This window comes from Stenella coeruleoalba (assembly GCF_951394435.1).
Source record: "Stenella coeruleoalba genome assembly, chromosome: 8".
In the NCBI taxonomy this organism is placed as follows: Eukaryota; Metazoa; Chordata; class Mammalia; order Artiodactyla; family Delphinidae; genus Stenella; species Stenella coeruleoalba.
Window position 1 is genome coordinate 52514207 of NC_137154.1, and position 7576 is coordinate 52521782.

General features: G+C 40.7%; 1 long non-coding RNA gene across 1 annotated transcript in view; it reads right to left on the reverse strand.

The window, feature by feature from the left end:
• LOC307190008 overlaps positions 1 to 2859 on the reverse strand; it is a 42025-nt gene extending 39166 nt beyond the window's left edge. The window contains exons 1-2 of the long non-coding RNA XR_013829349.1: positions 2657 to 2859; positions 1477 to 1688 (exon numbers count right to left, since the gene is read on the reverse strand). This is a non-coding gene — a long non-coding RNA (uncharacterized lncRNA). The remainder of the gene's footprint in view (positions 1 to 1476; positions 1689 to 2656) is intronic.
• Between the last annotated feature and the right edge of the window lie 4717 nt (positions 2860 to 7576).

Sequence of the window (7576 nt, forward strand, 5' to 3'; positions counted from 1 at the left end):
ATTTTCCCCTGTTGGTATTGGTTTAGCACTATCAGGCAATGCATATGAAGGAAGGCCAGACCCAAACTCTGTCAGTCCCAATTAGCTCAGGATGTGCAGAGCAGCTGAACCCCCAGTTGGAGAAAATCACAATAGATCCCTCCCTCCCCAACAAGACAGTCCTCAGGAGGTCAAGCCACCCCCTTGCCCCACAGGCAGAAGCAGTATTAAGGTCAGACTGTAATAACAGTTACTTAGTTCTGGGGTTTTGGAGGTGAACAGTGCCTGGGAAAATGCCTAAATCAGTTATTCACACCTATGTTTCTCAGTTCCTCAGAAGCGCTTCTGTACTGCCCTGATTTTGCTGAGGCCACTTGGAATGGAGTTCTGAGTTGCTGCTGGTGGGGGGGGGGCAGGCAGTTTCTGTCCCAAGACAGTGATGAGAGAGAAGGCAAAGCAGAACTCCAATAGCCCCCCTTTTGTTTTCTCCTCCTACAACTTTTCAAGGTTGCCTCCTACCCAAACCAATACTTCCACTCTCCAATATACCAGTTCTAAAAAGGCCCTGTCACACCACAGATTTTGTACAGTTTTCTCAGCATCCTGGTGTTTTTCCTCTTTGGCTCTTTGAGGTTGAGATTGTGGGAGGAAGCCAGCAGTTTTGCTAGTTCGTTGGCTGGGACAGAACCTCTTTATTTATTTTCGAAATGAAGCTTCTTTTATTTTTTATTATTACATGTCCCACTAAAAATATAAATAGTTCCCTGTGCTATATAGTAAATCCTTGTTGCCTTTTTTTTCTTTTTTTTGGTACACGGGCCTCTCAGTGTTGTGGCCTCTCCCATTGCGGAGCACAGGCTCCGGACGCGCAGGCTCAACGGCCATGGCTCACGGGCCTAGCCGCTCCGCAGCAATGTGGGATCTTCCCTGACCAGGGCACGAACCCATGTCCTCTGCATCGGCAGGCGGACTCTCAGCCACTGTACCACCAGGGAAGCCCTGCTTATCTATTTTTATGTGTAGTAGTTTGTATCTGTTAATCCCATACTCCTAATTTATTCCTCCCCATATTCAATATCTTGCAATAACCTACAGTGGAAAATAATCTGAAAATATATATATATACATATATAAATAGTTAAATTTTATTTTAGTTAAATTTAATAGAAGGAAAAGAAACTGAAGTAAAACTGGAGAAACCAATGAAGGTCAGCTAAATGTATATTCAGCTCAAGAGATACTAATTCTTAAAAATAACACAATGATTAAAAAATTAAAAGGTTATAAAAACATTAAGAGATTGGAGTGATTTTTAATTTCTCATGCAATTTTAGAAGATATTAACTTTGTACACTTGTTCACACTTCCTTTGAACTCTCAAAAATATTAGTAATTCTACTTTGTCAAGGTTTATAACATTAATTTCTATTCTGCAGTTATAATCCCCAGAGTTCTTAAGTCTTAGTTCTGTATTTAAGTGGATTATTTAGTACTCACCATTATCCTTTTATCATGCTTCTTTATTCCAGAATTCTTTATTTTGAGTTATCTCTTGGTTGTCTGGATTTCTTTATGAAGTAGGTTTTCAATGAAGAGCACATAGATGACATACTTCCTGAGTTCCTTCATGTTTCAGAATATTTGCCTGTTGCCTTTAGGCTTGAATGACTTCAGAGACATTGTTTCACTATTTGGAACACTGAATGATGCTGAGGAGAAATACAAGAATTATTTTTTCTTCCTAAGTGCTCAAAATAGTTTTTCTTTATCCTTGGAGTTTTATAACTTAATCAAGATATGTATAGGTATCAAACTTCCTGCACCAAGTTTTCTTGAAATACGCTGCACCATTTAGTGCTGCAGAATTAGTTCTTTATTTCATTGAACTTTCCTGCTGTTTTTCTTGGGATACTCTTTCTGTCACAGTCAATGGGTTCTCTACTTCAAGGACACCAAATAGATAAAAAATTTTTCCTCCCTACTTGCCTACTCTCTCCATTTAGGCATTGGGAAGAGGGAGAGGAACCTCTCTTACACTTCTCTGTGGGAGAATATTTGTGGTGCTTGTGGGTGGGAGAAAGTAACAAAGAAACTGCTTTTTCTTACACCCCACCTCCTAAGAATGGTGTCAGAGGGAAGGTCCTGTGTAAACAAGAGGCTGGAGTCAGGGAGAAAAGAGAGAGTCCTGAAATCACACTGACTTTTCAAGCTGCACTCTATAGCTTTTCTGGTCCCTGTTGTCCTACCCTGGTTAAAACTCAGTCTGATCCATTCTCTCTCCAGGGACAAATGAGCTTTGACTGCTGGGAAGATACCACCAGAGTGATTGGCTCTGTCCCCTGAGGAAGGGGCAGGGGCAGAAGAGGGCTCTGCTGTGTATTAGAACACTTTTGGTTGCAAGGGACAGAGCCCAGCTCAAACTAGCTGTACCTTGTAGAGTCTTGCAAATAGCTGAAACCAGCTGTGGCTGGCTTAATCAGCAAACAATTTTACTAAAGGATATTAGGTAGCTCACAAAAATCTCTGTTGGGCCAGAAAATTTAGGTCACGTGCCTGGGCTGTACTTGCAAGGGAAGCGGGAAAGCAAGCAAAGGCAGCTTTAGTGGGAGAAGATGGGGAACTCCACAAACATAGGAAGCTTCTGGGAAGCCAACAGAATAACAAGCGTCCAACTCACCAGCTTGCGTAAAACGCAGAATCCATTGTTCACTTAACTGGGGAGTCCAAGGGGATAGTTAGGTTTCTGACATGGCTGATCCAGAGATTCACGTGATAACTTTGCTCTCCTTGCTCCATCTCTCAAAGATATTTTTCCCATGCTGGTTTCATTCTCAGACAGGTTCTTCCCAAAGCCACATTACAACTTTTATGGATCCTCAGTATTTTTGCTTTTTGTGTTCCTTCTTCTACACAAAGATATAAAAGATTATATTTTACAATTACATTGTTATGAAGATGAATATAATCCAGGCTGGATTGTATTCCTTTTCTTCTTCTGATTTTAAAAGAAATTAAAACATTTTCACGGGTTCCTAAAAATATGGTGAGCCTTAGGCACTGCAGCTACTGTGCCCATGGATAAGCCAGCCCTGGCTCTTTCCACCTCATGGAAAAGTTGACCAGGAGCAAATCTTGACTCACAGCATTTATACTGTCCTTACAGTTAATACTGTCCTTAAATCACCTGTCATAATTCCAGGTGATGAGAGTGCACAATGCTCTTTCTCCCATTATATATATTACTGCTTGAAGAGTCCATTTGCTCGTGTGTGGAAGGATTGCTGTGTTCAGGGTATGGGAGTTTTCTAGTCGGACAGAATCATGTGCCCACCCTTGAGGTGGGGGAGGAGATTCTGTGTGTGGTTGATGATCCCATCAGAATTGTATGGAGTGGGGAGTTGCAGTTTCTAAAAGGAAGAGATGCTGGGCACACAAAAAGTAACTGGTGTCCACTCCAGCAACATAGTGATGAAACTGAAGGCAGAGAAGAGGTTCACATTATAGACAATCTGGCCTTACCAGGAAGTGACTGAACAAGTTGGCAGCTTTGACCTTGGTTTAAGTTTGCCTCTGAGCACGATCTCAAAAGGTGCAAAGCATCTCCTGGCAGATGGGCTGGAAAGTTGATTTATTTGTTCAGGTATCACCAGTAGTTAGGTAGAAGGTCATAGAACTAAAGATTCCAGATTTCTACACTTTTTGACTTAAAATTTTAAGAATCTGAAGTCATTGGAAATTAGATTCTAAAGATCTTATCATTTCAGACTCTAAGAATCTACAATCTCTAAATAATGGAATTTTCTATTTTTACCCTTGTTTCCTTGGAATCTTTGTTTCTAAGTTTTAAATTTTTATACTTTTTTTTTTTTTGCGGTACGTGGGCCTCTCACTGCAGTGGCCTCTCCCGTTGCGGAGCACAGGCTCGGGACGCGCAGGCCCAGCAGCCAATGCTCATGGGCCCAGCCGCTCCGCGGCACGCGGGATCCCCCTGGACCGGGGCACGAACCCATGTCCCCTGCATCGGCAGGCAGACTCCCAACCACCGCGCCACCAGGGAAGCCCTAAAATTTTATACTCTTAAACCACAGACCTTGAATCTGAGAAGTTTAGAATCTTATAATCTAATAATGGTTTAAGATAATAGAATATTAGGATATTTGAAACTTACTCTCAGAATCTTGGCTTTGTAATAATACTGAGTCTTCAGTATCAGAGAAGCTTGGGCTCAGACTTCTGGTCTCTTGACCCTGGGACCTCTGAACTGTCAGACCTTTATGAGGAGGCACTGGGGTAGGTGGTGGATTTAGAGTCCCCAGTTTAGTTTCTGTCCTGGGTGTCCCACCCTGAACCTGACCTGCCCCCTGCCCAGTTACCTGACACTCTCCCCCAGATCCTAGAACGTGTATCTGCCACACCCTGAGCACATACCAGCCCATATTCTTGGGGCTTCTCCTCTTCTTAGGGCCAGGGTGCCCAAGCCTCCAGTGGTGACTACTCACATGAATAGGATCTAATAACTGGGCAGATGAGCCAGTAGGAGAGGGCAATAGGCACCTTGCCAAACCTTTTCCCAGGGGTCCTGTGAGCCTTCTGTAGGCAATGAAGTCTTCTCTGAATGTTGGCCTACTAGCTACTGGAATGGAGGGGATCCCAGCCCTGGAAGAGGCCTCCAGTAAGATGTGGAAATACTATTGAATTGCACCAGGCTCTTGCAACATGCCATAAGAGCCACTGCTGTCTAGGACCTGGTATTCAATACACCCTAATACTTCCTTCATAATCTACTGAGATAGATTAATATAATCTATATTATACAGATTATAATCTATATAATCTACTGAGATAATCTACTGAGAATAAAACATAATACAAAAGAGTATCTAATCCTTAACTTTTTCTGGTGGTTTTTGTTTTAATTAGATGTCTTCATAATGATATCGATGCATTTATATATAATACATGTATGTTATTTATATCCTATGTAAAAGAACGGTTTGAGACAGCTTTAGAAATTGAAGACAATGTAAAGTAGGACAAAACACAAAAAATAATCTAGAGGGAAGGAGAAGAGCAATAGATATTTTCAGACACTTGAACAAGAGAGGGACAGAAGATAAGGAAGAGTCTCCGAGTTCTTGTCCAACAAGGCAAAAAAGAATCTGGGTAGGAAGGATTTCATTGCCTGGCAAAAGGAAAGAACAATGACATGATACTATACATAAAGAATCCTAAAGATGCTACCAGAAAACTACTAGAGCTAATCAATGAATTTGGTAGAGTAGCAGGATAAAAAACTAATGCACAGAAATGGCTTGCATTCCTATACACTAATGATGAAAAATCTTAAAGAGAAATTAAGGAAACACTCCCATTTACCATTGCAACAAAAAGAATAAAATACCTAGGAATAAACCTACCTAAGGAGACAAAAGACCTGTATGCAGAAAACTATAAGACACTGATGAAGGAAATTAAAGATGATCCAAACAGATGGAGAGATATAACATGTTCTTGGATTGGAAGACTCAACATTGTGAAAATGACTCTACTACCCAAAGCAATCTACAGATTCAATGCAATCCCTATCAAACTACCACTGGCATTTTTCACAGAACTAGAACAAAAACTTTCACAATTTGTATGGAAACACAAAAGACCCCAAATAGCCAAAGCAATCTTGAGAACGAAAAACGGAGCTGGAGGAATCAGGGCCCTGACTTCAGACTATACTACAAAGCTACAGTAATCAAGACAGTATGGTACTGGCACAAAAACAGAAAGATAGATCAATGGAACAGGATAGAAAGCCCAGAGATAAACCCACGCACATATGGTCACCTTATCTTTGATAAAGGAGGCAGGAATGTACAGTGGAGAAAGGACAGCCTCTTCAATAAGTGGTGCTGGGAAAACTGGACAGGTACATGTAAATGTATGAGATTAGATCACTCCCTAACACCATACACAAAAATAAGCTCAAAATGGATTAAAGACCTGAATGTAAGGCCAGAAACTATCAAACTCTTAGAGGAAAACATAGGCAGAACACTCTATGACATAAATCACAGCAAGATCCTTTCTGACCCACCTCCCAGAGAAATGGAAATAAAAACAAAAATAAACAAATAGGACCTAATGAAACTTCAAAGCTTTTGCACAGCAAAGGAAACCATAAACAAAACCAAAAGACAACCCTCAGAAAGGGAGAAAATATTTGCAAATGAATCAACGGACAAAGGATTAATCTCCAAAATATATAAACAGCCCATGCAGCTCAATATCAAAAAACCAAACAACCCAATCCAAAAATGGGCAGAAGACCTAAATAGACATTTCTCCAAAGAAGACATACAGATTGCCAACAAACACATGAAAAGATGCTCAACATCACTAATTATGAGAGAAATGCAAATCAAAACTACAGTGAGGTATCACCTCACATCAGTTAGAATGGGCATCATCAGAAAATCTACAAACAACAAATGCTGGAGAGGGTGTGGAGAAAACGGAACCCTCTTGCACTGTTGGTGGGAATGTAAATTGATACAACCACTATGGAGAACAGTATGGTGGTTCCTTAAAAAACTAAAAATAGAACTTCCGTATGACCTAGCAATCCCACTACTGGGCATATACCCTGAGAATACCATAATTCAAAAAGAGTCATGTACCACAATGTTCATTGCAGCTCTATTTACAATAGCCAGGACATGGAAGCAACGTAAGTGTCCATTGACAGATGAATGGATAAAGAAGATGTGGCACATATATACAATGGAATATTACTCAGCCATAAAGAGAAATGAAATTGAATTATTTGTAGTGAGGTGGATGGACCTAGAGTCTGTCATACAGAGTGAAGTAAGTCAGAAAGAGAAAAACAAATACCATATGCTAACACACATATATGGAATCTAAAAAAAAAAAAAGGGGGGGTCTGAAGAACCTAGGGGCAGGACAGGAATAAAGACACAGACATAGAGAATGGACTTGAGGACATGGGGAGTTGGAAGGGTAAGCTGGGACGAAGTGAGAGAGTGGCATGGACATATATACACTACCAAATGTAAAACAGATAGCTAGTGGGAAGCAGCTGCATAGCACAGGGAGATCAGCTCAGTGCTTTGTGACCACCTAGAGGGGTGGAGGGTGGGAGGGAGATTCAACAGGGAGGAGATATGAGGATATACGTATATGTATAGCTGATTCACTTTGTTATAAAGCAGATACTAACACACCATTGTAAAGCAATTATACCCCAATAAAATTTTTTTTTAAAAAAGGAAAGAACATAGTTGACTTTTGATAAAACACTTTTTCTCCCACTGCAATTAAAGGGAAAGTTATAGGGCAGTGCTGAGCAATATAATGGGTACTATAATCAACTCTTTGGTTCTGCACGATGATATTTAAAACCTAAAGCTTACTGAGTTCCTACTGTGTGCCTATTTGTGTTAGAAATGCAGGTTCTTGGGCCCCACTCAAGACAAACTGAATAAAAAAATTCTGAGCAGTAGGCCCAGCAACCTGTGTTTGAACAGCCCTCAGTGTGATATCAAAGCACACCAAAGTTCGAGAACCACAGGTATGGAGGATT